Here is a 21,605-nt window from a genome sequence, read left to right as displayed (position 1 = left end):
AGACAAGTGAACACAAACCGATGGCCCTGCGTGACAATGACAGCTTTGACCATGATGCAGGCACTTGGATTCATGTCAGTGACCCATCCTGTGAGAGGGACCCAACTGCAGACAAGATGGCAGACAAGGGATGGGATGGATATCCACAGTCCTTACCGGAAGTTGGTCTTCTTCGTGTATATTATTCCATACCGGAAAGGCGCCGCCATTTTACATCAAATCCCTACCAGAAGTCACAGAGGAAATTGGTCTGTGTATTATTCGCTGAAGAAGAAGAAGAAGAAGACGACGACGATGGAGAAGATGAAGATGAAGACAAAGACGAAGAGAAGAATACGAACAATACACGCACGAGTAAGAGAAAGAATGGTAAGGGAACGAGCCTTTTAATTATTAGAATTACACAACTTTATTGTCATTGTACAATGAAATTCTGTTTGGTATTCAGCACTAGCAGTACTAGCTAGTACCTGGCACTAGCTTAGAGTACCAAGCCACTGCGTTTACACGCATCGCCATCTTCATTATCTTTTAACACCTGTGTTATGTTGTCTAAGATGCAATTCTACGTAATGTATCGAATAATTAGGGGGACGTCTACATGGGGAATCTCGGCATGCACAAATTACTACCACCGGATGGTGGGTTTAGCTACATTTGTTGTGTAAAAACGAGGACATGATTGGTATTAACTTAACATTAGCTGCTCAAGGTCTGTTGTGCTCCCTTTAATCAATGTCTGTGTGTAAAGAGTGTTAATGTTGGGCAGGGACTATTACTGCCCTCGCTTGATGTGTTGGTTAATTTAGATGTGTAGTTTGCAGCGGGGTTAAAATGTGTTCCTCTGCTTTTTGGTGTGTTGTGGTGTAAAACATGCAAACACTCACTGCACACAAGCCATTTTTTTCTAATTTTTGGTTCGCCTGGTCTCCTTGTGTATTAATGCTTGTATAACCTCATCCCTGTACTGCTCAATCAAGTTCTGTACATCTTTTTTTTCCGGAGATATTCTTAAAATAGCAACGAGAGTCGTCTCATGTCATATACAAGCAACCCCAGAGGGTTAACCGGGTCAGATAAATAACGTATACATAGCCCCGGGTGTCTGCAAAAAATACATTTGTATTATGTTTTAGTAATGCATCAGAGCACTTAATACACATACATATGGATACATAAATAGCTGTAGTGCCTCCTCCACCATGAGTCCTTTAGATCGGTAAAATATGGGTGATGTTCAGTATGTTTTCCAGATATCAGTGTTGACTGATATCTGTGTCAGTCACACAACCCTTTCACCATCTGAGTTTGGGTGTCCTCTCTGCCCCAAATTTAAAACCACAAATGAGAGTGCGATCCAGAGGCACCTGAAAAACCATACGTAAAATGCAGTTCATTTCCATGGTATGCTGATGAGAAGTATCTGTTTGAGATCATATACTTCTACATGTAACAGTAATGTTTAATGATATTTGTTTGGGACAAAACAAGACATTTTAGGTTGCATCTTGGGATTTGGCAAACAGTGGTTGACATTTTATACCATTTTCTTACATTTTATAGACCAAACAAATAAATTATTTTACTGTTTTTGCATTTTTTTTCTTTGTTTTTTTTCTACTTCTGAGATTGATATGGATATCTGGAATAAAGACTTCTGGTATGGACTGAATATATGGCGGCGCCCTTGTCCGCCATCTTGCCTGCAGTTGGGTACTCATGCACCCTGTGGTACCGTTGGGGCAACTGCACATGCGGCACCAATGCAGTTAGTTTGCAAGCCTTCGTTCCTGTACTGGGAAAATTGCTGGGGTGAAACCTGCCAGAGGAGAGTGGTAGGTGGTGTGTGGCTTCTAACGGAGGCCCGACACATCAGCCTCCTTAAGCTAAGGGCCTTGTTTTAAAGCGCATGTTGGTGAGCACAGACAACTGCACCGTGGTGGCCTACAGCAATAGGCAGGGCAGAGTTCGGTCTGCTGCCCTGTTGAGGATGGCCAAGAGCCTGTGGCTGTGGGCCTCAGAGCACTTGTCTCTCAAGGCTCTTCATGTTTCAGGACTGGAAAACAGGGGTGCTTACCTCATGTTGAGGAGTAGTAGAGAGGCAGCTCCGGATTTGGTTTGGGAAATTGGAAGTGTATTCATTTGCCTCCTACACAACACCCACTGCACGCTGTGGTTCTCCCTGGCCCCGCAAGATGATCCACCCCTGGGGGTGTATGCATTTGCACATGTGCCATGGCCAAGAAAGCTATTATAACAAGTGCACTAAATTTCTGACATTAACATTTTTCAAACCTGTTTATTTGTTTTAACAGCAAATATAAAAATACAAATTTACCCTATCGGTTTAGATTTTCTTTTAGTTTTCAACAATTAACAATTCCATAATTACCATACTAGACAGGCTAAGAGTTTTCACATTCCTTTGTATAACACATCCCATGGTCAATTTTCTATCAAATATCATGTCATCTTGTGGAACGAAAATGTACATTTAATGGGTTCCTCTGTGTCATTGTCTATGTACAAGAGGAGACTTAGAAATGCATCACTGACAAAAAATTATGTGGAAAAAAGATCACTCTTAGAAACTGTTGTTCTCTATCGTGTGGAGATCTCTCCAGCCTACATATTCCATATGTACGGGGACTGACCCCCACGGGGACAGCTGACGTGGATACTCTGTATGACACACCACCTGTGGTGGCCATGCACTGATTGGCCAGCTGTGGCTATATAAGCCACCCACTGCATGGCCTCATTGATTCTTTGATTTTCACGGAAGCAAGCAGCAAAGATGTGCGTGTCAAGACATCAGCATTACTGTCCACTTACTTGGTGAGTAAGAGAGCTGGTCTTTGAGCCCCTCTCAGAACCACTGCGATGTCTGCATGGCATGAGCTGGTGAAAGCGTGTTGGCTCGCATCATCGGTTTGCTGACCCGTGGCCATTGTCCGCCGCGTAATCCGACCTAGTTGGATGAAGCGGCTGGGCATTGCCTCCTGTAAAATCCGACCTAGTCGTAAGAAACAGGAGGACACGCAATTCACAGCTGATTGCTCTCCACGCGGCCGAAGTGTTGTGTGTAGGCTACTGATGGCAGCACCAGCTCGTGCCACAATAGCTCCTCGTGAAACCTGACCTAGTAGGGGGAAGCAAGAGAGTGTACTTCGGTTGCAAAAACAAAAAAAAAAAAGAAAAAAGAAAATAAGAGTGCTAGCAAGTACGGTAAACCTACAGCCTGCCTAAACTTAGCGTCAAGCGTTTTGTTTGTATGAGGGGTGATTAGTGCCACGAAGCAAGGGGATTCCTACAATACTGGAGGCTGCAGTTTCAGGACCACACTTCTGGGATCGCATTTCTAGGACCCTTGATTTTCGCGACAGCGCCACCTATCGTTACGGAATTGGATAACCACTGACAGCATTTCTGAGTGGGATGTCTCGAAAGATGGATGACATGAGAGTGAGTACTAAATGTTAATTAAGTATTGTTTTCTGTTACAAAAATTACAAAGTTATTGTTTGCTAGCTGAAGTGTGAGTAGACATTTTGTTAAAAAGCAAGATCCTTTTTTCCTTCATTCATTTTAACTAGAAAGAGCCCATATATCGCGCTTGTAAAACCCGCCAAACTCAATCGTAAAATGCGTTTAAGTTAAAGTGTAAATTAAAAGTTTATTTCGACCAAACCACAGTCGATTATAGTTGAAACAGTGAAAACACAAGCCACAATGGTTTGATGAGTTTTATTTTTACTTCTGTCTACTTTGTATTAATTGTATTTTACGATGATTACATTATTGCCCAAGACAGATACCTGTTTACCCACAATATGTGTTATCAACCATTCTCTTCATTTTGACATCAATTTGTAACTGTATGAGATGAGTGTATGTATGTGTATGTAATTTGTATGAGACATTTGGCATTTTTAATAGTCAGTCTGCAGGCTTACACCAAGTGTTTGATTATGTCATGTACTGTATAGCCTATATAAAATTCCACCACTATGCTTAGGCGTCATTTATGTGAAATTATCTAAATTATTAATTTTGACTAATTAGGCTTTCTCTTTTTGAAGATGCATGTAACAATCCAAATTGGTACATCGTTGCCTGAAGTGGAAAGATGCAGCTCATGCTGCAACGATTTTCAATGCCCCTTCTGCAGCTCAACTTTGTTTCAACCAACAAAGTTGAGCACAGTGAAAATCCATTTAGAGAGCCATTTCAAGTAGGCAGTTCTCCATGAAGGTAAAGTTTACAAACATTCCCTCAGCAAAACAAAATTAAAGTACAATTTACCTATGCTTTAAAAGCATCCTGAATGTTATTTTCAATTCCATGTTCAATGCATAATTTACTTTTGAATGATATTCTATTTTTATCATGTTTTAGGGTATACCATTCACAGATGTGGGTTAAATTTGGACCACAATGGCATTACCACTGCATGTACTGCCATTCAATGCTGTTATGCAAGCCAGGCTTCATAAAACACCTGTCCTTTTGCAAGATGAAGCACCCTGCCATAACCTCCATCAACCCAGCTCCTACACCCTCCACCAGCCCAGCTTCAACACCTGTGTCCTCCACCATCCATCCCGGGGACCTCTGAGTCATCAGCAGTGACATCACTTGAGTTGATGATGTAACCAGGAGATAATCTCTCACTTGCCCTAGTGTGTGTGTGTGTGTGTGTGTGTGAAAAATGTTGTTGTGAAAAGTTGTGTCTTCCGTCTCTCCAACCATTCAAATATCTATTTTTTGATCGGCAAAGGTCATAGCATATGATTCTGTATTTGTTAAATACTCTACTTACAGAAATTGCCCAAGTTAAATTATATAAGTACTTAGCCAAATTAGTATTTGGGTGGAATAAACCTTTAAGACTAGGGGTTGGGTGGAATAAACCTTGAAAACTATAAGTGCTTAAACAAAGTAATGTTTGGGTGGAATAAACCTTTAAAACTAGGGTCCTAGAAATGCAGTCCTGAAACTGCAGCTTACGGTCATCCAATTCATTAGATGGCGCTGTCATGAAAATCTACGGTCCCAGAAGTGCGGTCCTGAAACTGCAGCCTCTGGTATTGCAGGAACATAGTATTGAGCCGGTACCCCCACTGAATTCCCTTGTGTATAGAGAGTGATTAGTGCCACATACACAGGCCATTTCAAACTGAAATAGTTATTTGTTAAGATGAAACAGGGATGTCTGGCAGAGGACATAATTGTTTGGGCTGTGGGGTAACTATGCCTATGTGAGATGGTCATGATCAGTGTGTGCATTGTTTGGGGCTGGACCATGCACACATGGCCGCCCAAGATCCGTCATCCTGCATGAATTGTTTTATTCTACCTGCCAGGGTTAGGGAGGCTAGAGTTCTAGTGTTCCCTTGCAAACACCCAGCCTCTGTCACTGGACAGGGGCAGAAGGCAAAGCGGCAAAGGATTGTGGTCTGGAATGACCTCATACAAAGGGAGGATTCTGAATCACTTTCCCATATCATAAGAAATGCAGATGGGGGATCAAAGCCCTCATCGACAGCCACAGTGACAGCCCCACCCCCCAACCCTACCTCAGAAGTGCAGGAGGAGGTTTATCCAGAGTCCCTCGTCAGAGGACGTTGACGTGGACATTTTGGGATATAGCTCAAAGGGGGAAGACCTGCCTCCAGGTCAGAGGTGTGTGGAGGCACAGCAGGTAGAGGGGGAGCAAGAGCTTCTACCAGCATGTAATCCGTTGGACTGCTCGGGCTTTGGACATTGAAATGCCAGCTGAGCAGGGTCAGGCCTCCTGATTTGATGAGGTGCAGGAGGGCAAGCCACGCTCCTTTTCCATACCTCTTCTTCTCTAATTTAGATGAACTGGTACTTAAACAATTCGCCAAACCCGCTGAAGCCCATCACTGATCAGGGCTGTGTAGAAGGCTAGCATGTGTGAACATTCGCAAGAGGATCGGCTGTGGGCCGCCACCTCCCATGGACCAATCTCTGGGGGCCTTGGTATCCCCCACAAAGTCAGTATTGGGAAAACCAAGCTGCCCCAGCAAGAATACAAAGATGATGGATGCCATGCTTGCTTGACTGTATGGAGCCATGACAATCCAAGGGCAGCTGGTTAATACAGGAGCCGTTCTACCCCTGTATCAGTGTCAGCTGGCAAATCAGTTAGAGCAGGGAGACTCCAACCCTGCAGCCAAAATGCAGCGAGTGTCCTCAACTGATGAAGGAGCAGGCTGTGGTTACTGGCAGAGCTATGGACTCCTTCTGGATGGTGAGACGCCACCTCTGGCTGTGTCAGTCTCGGCTACAGGGGGATGATCAGGCCTGTCTGCTCAGGCTACCAGTCGGTCCGTCTGCCATGTTTGGACCAGATGCCAATAAGATGATCCAGCAAGCCCAAGATGCATGCTGTAGCGCTCAAAAGATGTTAGGTATGCTCCAGCCAAGCCGTCACTAGTCGGGCCAACCCAGTCAGCTTCTGTGCACCCAGGTGACCTTAAGGCCCGGTTGGAGGCCAACCGGCAGGGTCAGACCAAACGTGGTCGGTTCAAGAGGTGAGGCTGGGGCCCCCCAGGCCCCTCCTCAGTCCTGACAGCCTTCGGAACACAGCCTCCCCAGGCTGTCTCTCTGGGAGACATCTGTCCTGGGAGACTCTTGTGGGGGATCCCTGGGTAATTTTCACCATGACGCAGGGTTATCACCTATAATTTCTGCACCCTCCTCCACTAAACAACAACAACCAGCAGGCTGGGTTCTACTCATGCTACTTCCTTATCCCAAGACTGAGAGCGATATTGGATTTAAGGGGGCTCAACAAGTTTTTGAGGCCTCTACGCTGCAAAATGCTGACTGTGCCAAGGGTACGGCAGGCCATCCTCCAAGGTGACCGGTTCGCAAATATCGACCTAGAGGACACGTATTTTCAGATCTAGATTTGGGATGGAAACAGACGCTTCCTCAGGTTTGCTTTCGAGGGCAAAACCTTTGAGTTCTGTGTCCTCCTATTCGGAATATCTCTGGCCCCTTGCACATTTACGAGGTGCATGGACACAGTCCTTGCTCCCTTGAGGCGGGAAGGTCTTTGCATCCTCAACTATCTCAACGACTGGCTGATATGTGCCCCCGATGTGACCCCGGTACTGCAGCACTTGAAGCACCTAGGTCTGCGCCTCAGCAACAAGAAGAGCAGGTTGCAGCCCTCACAGGTGACAGAGTTCCTGGGCATTTGTTAGGATGCCAGAGCAGGTACTCTCTCTCTGACAGCAGGGAGACAGGCCATTCTCAGTGCTTGCCTCTCCCAGTTTCGTCTCGGAGCAGGTGTAACCTAGAGGTTATGCCTCCGACTCTGGCCCTCTTGAACATGCGCCCAGTCCAGCGCTGCCTTCTGGGTCTGGGACTATGTTCCCAGAGAGACCTGCATGTCAGAGTGCTGGTGACACGCTGTCTGTGCTTGGCTCTCCGCTGGTGGAAGCAGATTAGTACTTAGTTACAGTTACTAGTTACTTCTCTCAAAAGTAACTCAGTTACTTTTAAGTTACTCATTACTTTCAAAGTCACTAGGTACTAGGAAAGTAACTTTTGCATTTTTTTTTTACTCTCAATTCTCTTAATGCACACATTATTTTTGGGTTGCTGTGGCATAATGTGGGAAAGGACAACTGTCAAATTTGATCATTGTACCCAGTATCGCTACATGAAGCAGTGGAACAGCAAAACACAACATACAGTATGTTTTGAAACTGTTGATAGGCACATTTATTGTAGCCTTCAAATCAAGTGCAGCACACTTCTTGCAGTGCAAATATTAAACAACTGTGTCTCAGACATTTGACACTATTGACAACACACCTTGCAATCAGTCTGTTTAGTTGTGTCTGGGTTACAGACTGTGCAGCAGGCTTTGTAAAATCAAGCTTTCGTTGTTTGGCTGGAGTGGCTCCTCCTTGGTTATTATCGTTAGCGGAGCTAACGTTAGCTTCACCGGTGTTAGCTTCAGGGTATTTTTCGACTAGCTTGGTAGAGGCGTGTTGTTTCTGAAGATGTTTCAGAAGATTGGAATTGCTAGTCTTCGATGTGGATAGAGTTTTCGAACCCCCACATAGACTACAGCTCACCACGACATTATTCTTGTCCTTTACAGCGAGGATGGAAAAATAATGAGCATATTTCCATGAGAGAAACCCCACGCCTGGACTGTCATCGGCCGCCGCCATTGTTGTTTACGTCTGTTCAATTGCACGTCACTGCGTGACTGTGTCACGTCCGCCACGGAAAATGTAATGAACACACATGAAGTAATGAGTAACGAGCCTGTTTAACTCTATGGGCCCTAGGCCTTTTTGGGGTATTTTTACTGCCTTTACTTTTAAGCTCATATCACAGTCATTATAAAGGCTACATACACATGCTATATCTTGTTTTTTTCAGGACAATCTGGGCTAACCAGATTTGCCATCATTACATTTCCTCCTATGTATTTCTATATCAGTGAAAAAAAACAAATCTGTATGACTAAATTCTTACATTTTGACATGTATCTCACCACAGCAAGTTGGAAAAAGACATATTTTGCCATATCTGAAGAGGGAGGACTCTCTGGAATCTGGGAATATAAGAACCATGATGGTGGGACATTCTGTCACTTCACAGTTGTCCAAAACATGTGGTTTGTGTCAGGCGGACATGATTGCCAGTATTTTTTCATTATTACAAGAAATTCCATTGACTCATTCACAAGTCAAAAATGTGTTTTATCTGAAAGAAACATGCAATATTTACATCTAAGATAATAGAAAAATAGTCAACCAAGCGCAATGATGTCCTCCAAGATAATATTTGTTTTTCAGTTTCAGTTATATATACTATATATATATACATTTTGGGCATTGGTGGGGGGGCACGTGTCCCCCTTAATGTATATGGTGACTACTGCCCTGTCAGGCATGCATAATTAGGCTGCAGTTGTAAGGGTGCGCAAAGGTGCGCTGGTTTTGTCATACAAAGTTTGAGTGTCAACTGGACAATATGGAGATATATGCATCTTGAAAGTCGGACTACAAATGTGGATAGACATGGAGAAACACACGCAAGCCTAAGACGTGGTAAGATACGATATTCCTCACTATATGAAGTGACTGATAACAAGATCTGTATAATGGATTGTAAAGAAATTTGTCAGGTTTTTATTTTGTAGACACTTGATCTGTATTTATAGCGTGATGGGATGACAGCACAATGATGTGTGTGGTATCACTGGAAAGTTCTGCTCCTGCACTTTCATGTGATATGCGTGGCATTTCTGTGTGAGCCTGCATTCGCGAGTAATCCATCCAACAGTAATGTGTGTGCAAAGCTGTATGAAAACTCTGTTATACATAATTTTAGTGTAACTTTATAATTTTTTTTCGCTGTGAAAATATTGGACTACCGACAAGTGCTTGATCTTCTCGAAGAAGTGAGTCTCATTCTGGTGGCCCCCAACTGGCCCCAGATGATTTGGTTCTCGGACATTGCACCCCTCCTGTAAGTCTCCATCAACCAGAGCTGCATATTCGTATCGTTGGGGAGTGTTTCAAGAATGGTGCTACTCGAGGCAGGCTGACCACCTCTCTTGCATGGCCCATACCATCCTCCAGTTCCTTCAGGACATGTTGGAGATGGGCAAGTCACCTTCAACCTTGAGGGGCATGGTAGCAACCATAAAGGCAGTTCGGGTTTGATCTCGGAAACTGAAGAGTGTTGCGACATCATTGCTCATTTCCTCAAAGGGGCCCGTAGGGTTACACCACGCCGAAGAAGGCCCCTGGAGGAAGTGGAGCTGAAATAGCTTTCCTTAAAGACTGCACTCTTGCTTGCAATCGTGTCAGCTAAAAGAATAGGCGAACTCCATGCCCTTTCAGTCCATGAAGAATCCTGTCGCCTTTTGCCTGGTGGTGCTGGGGTGTTGTTGCATCCAAACCCTGCATTTCACCCTAAGGTATGGTCCGAATCCCATACTGGTCAGCCCTTTGAGCTGCTCCCTTTCCACTCTCCTCAGGATGGTGAAGCAGCACGGGATAGCCAGTCCCTGTTGTGTCCCGTCAGGGCTCTGACAGTGTATCTTCAGCGGACAGGGATCCATAGGAAGACGGACCAGCTTTTTGTCAGCTTTAAATCTAGCTGCCTCGGGCAACCAGTCTCCAAGTTGAGACTCTCCCACTGGATTCTGGATGCAATCCAGAAGGCGTATGAGAAGTCCGGCAGGCCAACTATGGTTATGGCCACATCATGGGCCTTATGGCGAGGGGCTTCTCTGTTAGAAATTTGTAGGGCAGCCTCTCGGTTGACTCCTTCAACCTTTACTAGGTTCTACTGCATAAATGTTGCAGCCGGCACCTCATTTGCTGAGAGGGTGCTTGGTTCTGCACGGCAGGGGTCCCCTTTGTAGCTAGCCCCGTATCCATCAGGCTAGGTAGCTTCCACTCATTCAGGGCTGGCCTTAGCATCTTGCGGTGTCAGCTAAGACTTGGTAGCGTGTTGCACCGGGTGATGGGTGTGTAAATAGCATGTTTTTGTAAATAGTTCTCCTTTCTGAGCATATGGGTGTACATTCTGGTGGCGGTGACGTCTCATTCGAAATTAACTGCCTTTTCACACTACCGCAGGAGCAGCTGTGTCTGCTTGGTTTCCTCGTGGTGTGTCTTACAGAGTCCCCGTACATATAGAATATGTAGGGTGGAGAGATGGTTTCTTTGTAACCCAGGTTCTCTGAGTGGAGAGACTATCTCTCCAGCTAAAAGGCCGCTCAGAAACATGATGGCTTATATAGCCACGGCTGGCTAATCACTGCATAGCCACCACAGGTGGTGTGTCTTAAAGAGAATCGACGTCAGCTGTCCCCATGGGGGTCAGTCCCCGTCCATATGGAATATGTATGCTGGAGAGAACTCAGAGAACCTGGGTTACAATAACCATCCGTTCACACTATCTACATATAATTTACTCTTGTTTCTCTCCAATTACTTTTTTTCCCTAGTCTTCTTTTTTATGTAAAAATGTTTTAACACTAAATTTAAAATGTACAACACCCTCTCCATCTGCTTCACTCTCAGCTGCTGCCCAACAGGTGTAGCAGAATCATGGTCAAAGTGAAGTTTTTTGTAATCAAGATCACTACATTACCATTTCTTATCTCAGTTTGGTGATGTGCTGAACTGCACTCACTGATCTCTTCTTCATTCAGAGAGTGCATCTGGAGGTCAATAACAGGATCAGTCAAGCTGCTGCCTGTGTTATGACCTGCTGCTTTCTCTGTAAGTCAGGTACTGAATATGCACAGATTGCAACCACAAACTCAATGAAAACCTTAACACACACTGCACAACATTCTCATAGAAAATCTGGCCCTTGTCCTAGTCTTTAGTTTTTCTAGGTCAGACTTAGGCGGTAGGCTAAAAAAACTACACTTAACCCTGCTGTACTCGACAACTTGACCTACTGTAACGTTGATTCAAAGTGTTGATGTAGTAAACTCACACTTTGTTTTCATTCTGGATGTATTTTTGAGTCTTGAAGGAGCAAGTCAACCCCTAATCAAAAAAATATATTTTTCCTTTTACGTGTAGTTCTTATCATCAGTCTAGATAGTTTTGGTGTGAGTTGCTGAGTGTTTAAGATGTCAGCCGTAGAGATGTCTGCCTTCTAGAAACTAGATGGCACTTGGCTTGTGGTGCTCAAAGCACCAAAAAGAAAAAAAGAAAAATACATTTAAAAAACTCAACAGCATTGTTTATTTCCAGAGATTATGACCTGGTTACTTAAAGTGATAGTTTGGGTTTTTGGACATGAAGTTGTGTGAAACGCTGACCATCTGTAGCTCTGATGTGACGGTGTCACTACTGTCAACAAGCCTCCTGCTCTGAGAAATGGCCCATAGCTTACCAGAGAAAAGGTAGTTCTGAAGATATAAGAGGGACACGTAACCAAAAGGTTTTAAGCTACAAAAAAGTACATGTGTTTTGTTAGTATGTATGTGTAAACAGAGAAAAACCAAAATGGTGCGAACTTGTGATTTCCCCAGCTGTGGGAATAAAAACATCGCCGACTCCCAATTCCATCGGTTTCCTGTTACAAATGTAACCCGTGGGCAACTTTGGCTAACCCACCACCAGAACAAAGCAGAGACTGGTCGTAATCACATATGAATTCACATTTCTATGTGATTGATTACTCATGTCATGGATTTAGCAGTTAGCCTAATATAAATGCTGACAGTAAAACGAGGCCGCGTATAATGTACTCCACAACACAACAGGCTATTAGTTCAATCAAACATTTTGTTTTACAGACAATCAGTTACAGACATCGTTATATAGACTGGTATTAGGTAGGGCCGTAACGGTACATGTATTTGTGTCGAACCGTTCGGTACGCAACTTTCGGTTCGGCACGACCCTGTACCGAATTATTGGGCGCAGGACATTATTTTATTTTATTTTGTTTTATTTTAATTCCATTTTTGCGAGCCAAACCATTTAAAATATCTAGTTCCCCGACAGACATAATTGAGTGACGGACCGAGTCCGACCGTAAATCTCCGCTTTCACTTTGTGCAGCGCATTCTCGCATTTTGACAACATGGCAAGTGAGCCTGACGAACCTGAAGACCCATCCGCAAACCTTAAGTCCTCCGTTTGGGAACACTTTGGTTTCAGGGTAAAATACGAAGACAAGACAAGACAAAAGCAGTGTGCCGACACTGCAGAACAGCGGTCGGGTATGTACTTGGAAACACGTCTAACATGCTAATGCATCTAAAGCAACACCACCCGAGTTTGAACGTTAACCGGCACGACTAGCAAGAGCAATCTGGTGCAAACTACGATATCGTCGTCGTTTAAAAAGAAAGAGCGTTTCCCTGACCATCGCGCTAAAGAAATAACCAACGCCATTGGAGTTGAGTAAAATTGTTTAAGCTGCACTTTAGATATAAGCATGTTTTTTTTACTGCACTTTAACAAAGTGGGAAAGCTAAGTAAGTTCCTAGTAAAACTGAATCTGAGCAGGCTTTAAAGCTGACCAGCTGCACTATACTTTTTATTTTAATTGAGTAAAACTGTTAAAGCAGAAATGTGTATTTATATTTTTCATTCAAAAAATGTGTTAAAAAAACAGCAGGATTTTATTTTTCACTTTTATATTTCTATTTTCATTCAAACAATGTGAAAAGGCAGGATTTTATATATGTTTGTTTCATTCAAAAATTGTGTAAAAAGAGTTAACTGCTGTGGTGGTATGTTTTAATAAGGTTACCAATAAGTAAAAGATATTTAATAGTTGTGTATTTTTTTCATTACTGTACCGAAAAAAAACGAACCGTGACTTGTGTACCGAGGTACGTACCGAACCGAGATTTTTGTGTACCATTACACCCCTAGTATTAGGTAATATATCTCTCTTTGGGAACAGCTGTGTGAAAATTGCTTTTTCTTTGTCCCTCTGGATCTGTGGGCAGCAGAGATACTATTTGTTGGAAATCTATAACAATACTATGTGTCACACGGGGACACCAAAATGTTGTGATCTAGACACGTGCTATGTTTTTACATGGGGGCACCATTTGATGGGACTTAAGTCTTAACATGGGCCTGACCTCGTAATAGATCTCCAATTAAAGTATTAAATTGGCTATCTGAAATAATTAATAATTATTAATAATAATTATTAATTATGCTAAATAATGTTATGCAGTTTACATTAAATCACCCTGTGGGGCACCATTCCCAAAAAAGGAAAAATGATAGCCAGTTAATGTTATCAGTCTCAAAAAGTTCACTAAATTATCAATTTAGAATTTTGATAATTCTTGACATAGCAGAGGTTGACGATTCAATCATTCTTGTGCAATATTAAACACACAGCAGATATAATTTCAAAAATATATTTATAATAAAGGGAGCAAAGCAAAACCAAAACACACAAATTCTAACTAACTACACTGCTCAAAAAAATAAAGGGAACACACATCCCAGATCTCAATGAATGAAATATACCATTTGAAAATCTTTATTGATTACATAGTGTAACTTATTGAGAACAAAATAATGTAAGAACAATCCATGGAAACCAAAATCATTAACTCATTTAGGACTGGAGTGAGAATCATATCCAAAATCAAAGTGGAAAAATCAGATCACAGGCTGATCCAACTTCTGTGAATTTCCTCAGGACAACTCAGATTCAGTTAAAGAGATCTTAGAGCTAAGAGCTTCTTAAGAACGCTCTTAAGCCTCCCATGAAAGAGAAACACGTTTCCCAGATTCGCACTTATCTTAAGAAGATCTTTCACTGAGAAGGAGTTGTAAGATCGAGCTGACCCACTCTTAACAGTCTTCTTAGCGACCAAACACTCACAGATTTAACCGCGCCAGGCAAATTGATATTACACTAAGCAAGGACATATTAAAACAGTGCGCACTGTATGTATTTTGATCAATTTTATACTTCAGATTTATATTGTTTAGCATTAATTGGTGACAGAAAAGAATGAATTTCATTCTGCAGGGAAACACGTGTCCTTACTGTGCATATGACAATAAACACTTTGAATCTTGAATATATATGTTTTACGAAGACCATTTGTGCGCTCAAAGCTGTGGCACAAGTTACACACCGAAATAATATAATAATAATAATAAAGTATGGAATGGTATGGGTATGGTATGAGGAATAACAAGTGTGTTCCTGTATGTGCTTTGCACATCAGGCACACAAATAAAATGAATCATTCTGACAATCATTTATCATAATTTGTCCACACATATCCCACATCTGCATGCACATATGTGATAGTTTACTGCACCCAAAAAATGCATCAGGGCACAACAGAAACACATCCACCCTCCAAACCTGCAACATTTCACAGATATCAGGCGACTGACAAGTGTAACTGAGCTCAGCTGGAACCTGGAATCAAGGGACGCTCCACCTGCTACTCTACATAAAGGCATTGCCACATCACACGTGTGAGATACCATGGCTGCTTTACAGTATATTCTCGCTGCTAACCAACAGCGTTGCCGCGCGCAAAGCCAAACCGTATATGTAAATGCATTTGTGCGTCAGCACTTCAGCCTACTCAACGTGCTGTCAGACCGGGCTGTCCAAATGAAGTACTGGCTGTCCTGTGCTGAGATACAACTCCTCATCAACTTAGTATCTCCACACATCCGCACATACATGTCACATTAACTCTTTTAAAACTGTCAGTGTGCTGCCTGTGTGTTTTCATAGTTTGTACCTGGCGTTTTGTCTGATTCTCAGATTAATATAGTCCATAAATCTGTTAATTTTGTCCTTCCGTGAACTGGTCATGTTAAGATGATCATTAGCAGAGACACAACGTTGATGACTGCAAGTAGGATACAATGTGGTCAGGATACAATGCAGGTCCTTAAAGGGATAGTGCACCCAAAAATGAAAATTCAGCCATTACCTACTCACCCATATGAGCGAGACTGTGAGACATGGGCACCGCCTTCATGTGTGTTCACGTGCTTTCACTGGCGCAAGCGTGCACACATGAGCTCGGTGTAAACAGAGGCAGTTAGAGCTACAGGCTACAATGAGGCTAAAAACAGAGTTCAAATGACGTTTTTCCAATCAACTTTTTATGTCGGGGCTTCAGGACACTTGGATCACTACGGACGAGCAGTATGGAGATATTTTGTGATTTCAATTATGTGTTTTTTGCACGCTTTAATCTGGGGCGCCCAGTCTGCATTAGGTGGAGTTGTGCTGCTACCCCCTCTCCCCTTGGATCTCCACACGGGATGTGAGGACTCTAAAACTTCACCTGAGCCTCCCTCGGCATATGGGTGAGTAGATAATGGCTGAATTTTCATTTTTGGGTGCACTATCCTTTTAAGTTCATTTGTCCTTGCGTCCGTCTTTCATATTTTTGTTTAAATATAATACATTTCCTCATGATTCTCTTACCAAGACTACTTCTTATTTAGTTGTAGTCTTGTTTTCGTCATGAAAATAGGTCATTAACAAATATTTATCGCCTTAGTTTTTCATCAAAATTATTAGAACACACATACACACGAGCAGCAGGGAATTAGTGCGTCAGGTAGCAGCGCTTTGTGTGACTTATGCGCTGATCAAGTGGTGGGTGATCGATTTGCCTGACATCGATCAATTTAGTTTCAGCACCGCGGTAGTGGACAGCTCCTGTTAAGAGCTTCTTACAGAGCGATCTTAAGAGCGATCCTAAGAAAGGCATTAAGAGCTCATCTGGGAAACACTCTTAACTGTGCTCTTAACTGTGCACCCACCAAAAGCTTCATAGTAGAGGGCTGCATTGGGATTGGGGGTTTGAACTTTGCTGCGGGCGGGATCGGGCGGCTAAAACAAACACTGCGAGATCGGGATGTAGCCTATAGCGACAGGATGGAGTTAACAAATGTTGTGGAAAAGAAGCTCAAACAAGGTCTGAAGGTGCACTGAGCCCTCTACTTCCCAGCGCTCTCAAAGCTGGCGCATTTCATCTTCAGTATCCCCTTCAGTGCACCTTCAGAGTGGGTCTTTAGTGTCTGTGGGCGCATCTTGGAAGAGAGACGCACGGGATTGGGACCGCAGTCGGTCAGCAACATTCTCATACTCCACAGCAATATTATGGCCAAGTGATTCATTTGTTAACTTCATTCATTTCATTCGTTAACTTTGTTTATTTTATGTTATTTAGGGGAGAGCCGCCTTGAATGTAACGTGTCAAGGTTGTAACATCCACGTTACAACCTTGACACGATATCCGCGGAGAAGCTGGTTTTCCACAAAGTAGAGTAGTAAAAAAAAAAAGTAGTAAAAATTCACTCCCACAGTATTTTTTGACTACAGATTTTTTATTTAATGTTACAGAGTTAAAATCCGCTTGGGTGTCTGTATGTATATGTTCGTCACTAGTTTGCATCGTTTTAACACGTTACATTTGAGACGACGGCAGAAATTTGCAAGCGCAGCTCAAATAATTCTGCTTTTTGTTTGCTTTTTTGTTTGTTTTACAGAATGTCCCCACAAAGGACCAGAAAAAGGGGCTTGATATCAGCTGATGTGCTTAAGGCAGCCTCAGATGAGGTGTTAAAAGGGGGGCTGTCTGTGCGAAGAGTGGCCAAAGACTATAAAATGTGTATGGGGGAAATGTTCTGTTGTGTTGGTTTTGTTGTGTAAGTTGTTGGCTGATTTTAACTTTGTTCTGTGCCTCATAGCCTAGCAAATGTTTTAATGTGAACACATTTTTTTAATCTTTAATCTTTTTAATCTTTAATCTGACTCTTTCCCCTTGACTGCTGTAACACTGGAATTTCTCAGTTGTGGGATCAATAAAGGTGTATCTTATCTTTTAATATTTCTGGATGCTGTGTTTGTGTACTTTGTTCTGTGTGGCATGTTCTTTACGCCACCAAGGTCAGTTTTACTTTTAAATTGGTAGCCTATTGTTGCAGTTTTACCTTTTAAAAAATGCACTAGATGCTGAACTACACATATTATGATGTTCTTTGCACTGAGATGTAAGCCTAGTCCTACCTTGAAATGTAATAGGCTAACCTATTTGGTTCTGTCTGTAGGCAAATGTTATTGTAGCCTATTTTGGGTGCACCTTGAATGCACTTCTTTATGCAACTGACATTTTAAGTCAAGAGTTTTTGCAATAAAAAAAAAATACAAAAAGACTGTTTTTCTATAGCATAGAAAAAATAAGTCATTTGGGATGCTACATATTTGACCCTGCAGGGGTCAGTCTGGTATGAATGGGACTCATGCTCCATATTTGCCAATATTCTGTGTTCCGTCAGCTGTCATTCAATTATATTCTAAATCAAATTAAGGTTGTATAACATTTTTACAACTCCATCAGTCAAAGTCGGTAAGTTTTAGTAATATACAATATTTTTGATACATTCTTATCACATTCTTGGTATGAAAGAAATGTTAAACAGTTGCCTGAATGAAATATAATTGATTTGACCTGAAAACAATGAGTTCAATGCTACTTTTTAGCAGTGTTACAATTGTAACTCCTGCTGTTACAATTAAGACTCACTCAAACGCGCTTCAGTTGTAACATCGGACAGAGTCTGCTTTCAGTTTTATTACTCAAGACCTGTTTTATCAATTGAAAAACTTTAAGTGGTTTATGATAGCAGAGGTCTTGGTGCTTTGCCTGAAAATATTACATATGTAGGTAAAACGATGAGTAATAGAGTGAAAAGTGAAAAACGTTACAATTGTGGCAGCTCTCCCCTATTAGCCCCTATTATACACAGCCGTGCGCTCAACATAAATGGCCAGCGCACGTACCGGGCAGAGAAGATGAGACGTGGCCTCCTCCACAGACTTGTGGGGAGGGGGAAAGAACCCCTCCAGAGTTATCACTCTCGATCTGAACGAGCTAGTGATACTTTTAGGCGTGAAAGCCGGGTTTGGACGCAGGATAGCTGAGCTGCCATCTCCCTGTATCCTGAGACATGATGGAGCCACAGAAAGAGCAGATAAATCACTGACTCTTTTCGCAGAAGTCAGAGCCAAAAGTAGGGCTGTCTTTGCTGACGAAAACTTAAGCGGAACCTGATTTAAAGGTTGGAATGGAGCTTTAACCAATGCGCGTAAAACCAGCGCCAAATCCCACTGAGGAGCCAGAGAGCGTGACACCGGCTGGAGTCTCCTCACCCCCCTCAGGAAACGTTTTAGCAGGGAACGGCTAAACACCGAACTGTCACTGAAACCCTAGTGACAAGATGAAATAGCAGCGGCATAAGTTTTAATCGTGCTGAAAGCCAAGCTCCTGTTCACCAGTAGCTGTAGGTATGAGAGCACGTGAGGCAGGGAGCACGCAGTGGGATCTAAACTCCTCTCCACGCACCAGCGCTGGAAAGCTGTCCATTTTGCTGTGTAGGACGCTCTGGTAGACGCGGCTCTCGCGTCCTGAATAGTGCGTACCACCTCCTGAGAGAGGCCCTGCCTCTCTAAGCGTTCCCGTTCAGTGGCCAGGCCCACAGACGCTGGCCTATCACCGGGTAATTCCTGATTGCTCCCCCCGCCTGGGACAGTGCGTCCCCGCGCCATGGAAGTTCCCACGGCCGGCCTGACACCAGCTGCTGCAGGCATGGAAACCATGATGTGCCCGTGCGCTCCGGGGCTATCGCTGACAGCCGCTCTTCCTGCACTCGGTCCAGGAACTGAGGGATGAGCGGGACTGGAGGGAAGGCATAAAGGAGCATTCTCGCGCGCTCAGGGCGAACCAGAGAGCGCACCAAGTGTTTCCGCGTGCGGCGAACAGACCAATTAGGGATGAAGACTCCAGTCCCCCTGACGAGGGCCCCCCCTCAACATAATGTCCGCCCCTCTGTTCAACTCGCCAGGTATATACGCTGCTCTGATAGAGCGTAAGTGTGTGTGCGCCCAGCGCAGCAGCTGTCTGGCTATGTTCAGAAGCTGCGCCAAGCATACTCCTCCCTGGCGATTTATGTAAGCTGCTGTCGCTATGTTGTCTGTTCGAATCAGCACGTGTTGATTCTGCAGCAGCGGGGCGAAATGCTGTATCACTTTCAACACAGTGAGAAGCTCTAGCGCGTTTATGTGGAGAGACGTGAGCTGGCCACTGTCCTCCCACCACCTGCGACAGACACGTCCCCCCCCCCCCCCCCCCATCCCGAGAGAGAGGCGTCTGTGAACACTGAGATATGTGACGCAGCTCTGCCCAGAGGAACCCCCGCTGACAGGACGCAGGGATTTTTCCAGTGAGCCAGATCGGGATCCACGGACGGAGGAACGGACACCATGCGCCTCCGTTGGCGCACAGGATCGATGCGCAGGCGGATGAACCACCGCTGCAGCCGTCTCATGTAGAGAAGCCCCAGGGGAACCACCACATGACCCGCTGACATCATGCCCAGCAGCTGCATGATTGAAAGAGCTGTCACAACATTGTGAGGCATGATGCGGCGTAGGAGAGCCGTCAGCGCCTCCGCTCTCTGCTGCGGGAGCCGAGCTCTCATGCTGACTGAATTTAATTCCACTCCCAGATATATGACAAGCTGGGGGGGAGAGGGGAGCTCTTTTTCCAGTTTATTGTGAAGCCCAAACTCGCCAGATGGGACACCAGTCTCGCTGTTTGTAGATCGGCTTCTTCCCTGGAGCGAGTCAGCAAAAGCAGGTTGTCCAGGTAAAATAGCACCTGCATTCCCGTCCTGCGTAACGGCTCCAGAGCTGTCTCCACACATCTGGAGAAAGTGCGAGGGGCCAGGGAGTAACCGTACGGCAGTCGGTTGTACTGGTATTGTATTCCCTGGAATGAGAAGCGTAGGAATTTCCTGTGTTTCGGGATGACGGAGACGTGGAAATATGCGTCCTTCAGATCTATGGAAGTGAACCAGTCGCCCTGGTGAACACATTCCAGCACTCTCTTGATCATCAGCATGTGAAATGGTCTCTCCATTATTGATTTGTTGAACAGAGATAAATCGAGAATGGGTCTCACTCCCCCCATCTTTTTCGGAACCAGAAAATAACGGGAGTAAAATCCCTGATTTTCCTCTCCTCTGGGAACCCTGGAAATAGCAGCTTTCGTCAGGAGTTCCTGCAGCTCCGATTGGAGCGCGAGGCAGTCTGTCCGGGATGACAGGATGGTTTCCAGTATCCCGTTGAACTGCGGGGGTGGGGAGGCAAACTGCAGTGTGTAGCCTCTGTTTATCAGTTTGCTCATCCAGCTGTCCATTGAACATAGACGCTGCCACTCTGAGAGTGGGCGTACCTGCATCTGTCGTGCTGCGGTTGCCATGGAAACGAGCCAGGTCAGAGCCCTCTCCGCTGTTGCGTGGTCCAGAGCGTTCTCCGGAGCAACCCATGGGGGGCTCGCCTCGAAAGGGCTGAATGGAAGCCCTGGAAGGCTGGATTACGCACGGACCCACAGCCTGCTGCCGTGGAGGAGGTGCGTAATGTGTGCAGGCAGCAGCATGTTTAGGGGGAGAGGGCCCGTAAGCGTGACACACAGATATGTTAGCGCTCTCACTCACCGAGGGATGAGGGGAGACACTGGGCACAGACAGTGGCGTCTGTGTGCTGTCCACACGAGGCGCCAAGGAAGCGCTCGTGGGCGCATTACTCCACATATCGTCAGACAATTTGTGTGAGGGGAAGCACTCTGAATGTGTGGCAGAGTTTGTGTGCTGGATTGATGACGCAAGTCCGCGCTGTCTGTTAACCGAGAGGTTAAAGGCAGGCGGCTCACACAGTGTGGGGGATGTGTGTTTCACAGTAACAGCTGAGTCAGAGGACACAGGGTTAAACTGTTTGTTTACAGGAGCTGTGCTCTTTAAGGGACGATGTTTGTGTTTTATTTCAAAACAGTGAGCAGCACTATGAACATTGCTGGTACACACAACCCCCCCAACCAGTCATTGTTTCCTGCTTTGCTTCCGTGGAGGCTCGCGGGGAGGATTGGACCAGGAGCCGGGCCCCCGGCCGCTCCTGTTCCTCTGGGGAGCCTGCGGTGCAGCTGGAAAGGTAGGCTGCGAGGATGGAGGGAGAGCAGGGAGCCAAGATGCAGATCCAGCGGCTGC

The 21,605-nt window shown here is 44.5% G+C and overlaps 1 protein-coding gene across 7 annotated transcripts in view; it reads right to left on the bottom strand.

The window, feature by feature from the left end:
- The window catches only part of cacna1ba (calcium channel, voltage-dependent, N type, alpha 1B subunit, a), a 775,969-nt gene that overhangs the window by 85,536 nt on the left and 668,828 nt on the right, over positions 1-21,605 (bottom strand). The window contains exon 42 of one of the 7 annotated variants that reach the window (XR_013492059.1): positions 2,836-3,016. The exons of the other annotated variants lie outside the window; for them this stretch is intronic. The gene's annotated coding sequence lies outside the window, so the exon portion shown is untranslated. The remainder of the gene's footprint in view (positions 1-2,835; positions 3,017-21,605) is intronic. 7 annotated transcript variants of the gene reach the window in all.

The sequence above is a fragment of the Epinephelus lanceolatus genome, chromosome 9 (genome assembly GCF_041903045.1).
Source record: "Epinephelus lanceolatus isolate andai-2023 chromosome 9, ASM4190304v1, whole genome shotgun sequence".
Lineage (NCBI taxonomy): Eukaryota > Metazoa > Chordata > Actinopteri > Perciformes > Serranidae > Epinephelus > Epinephelus lanceolatus.
The sequence above is the reverse complement of the archived record's forward strand: the minus strand, read 5'-3'. Positions and strand labels throughout refer to the sequence as shown.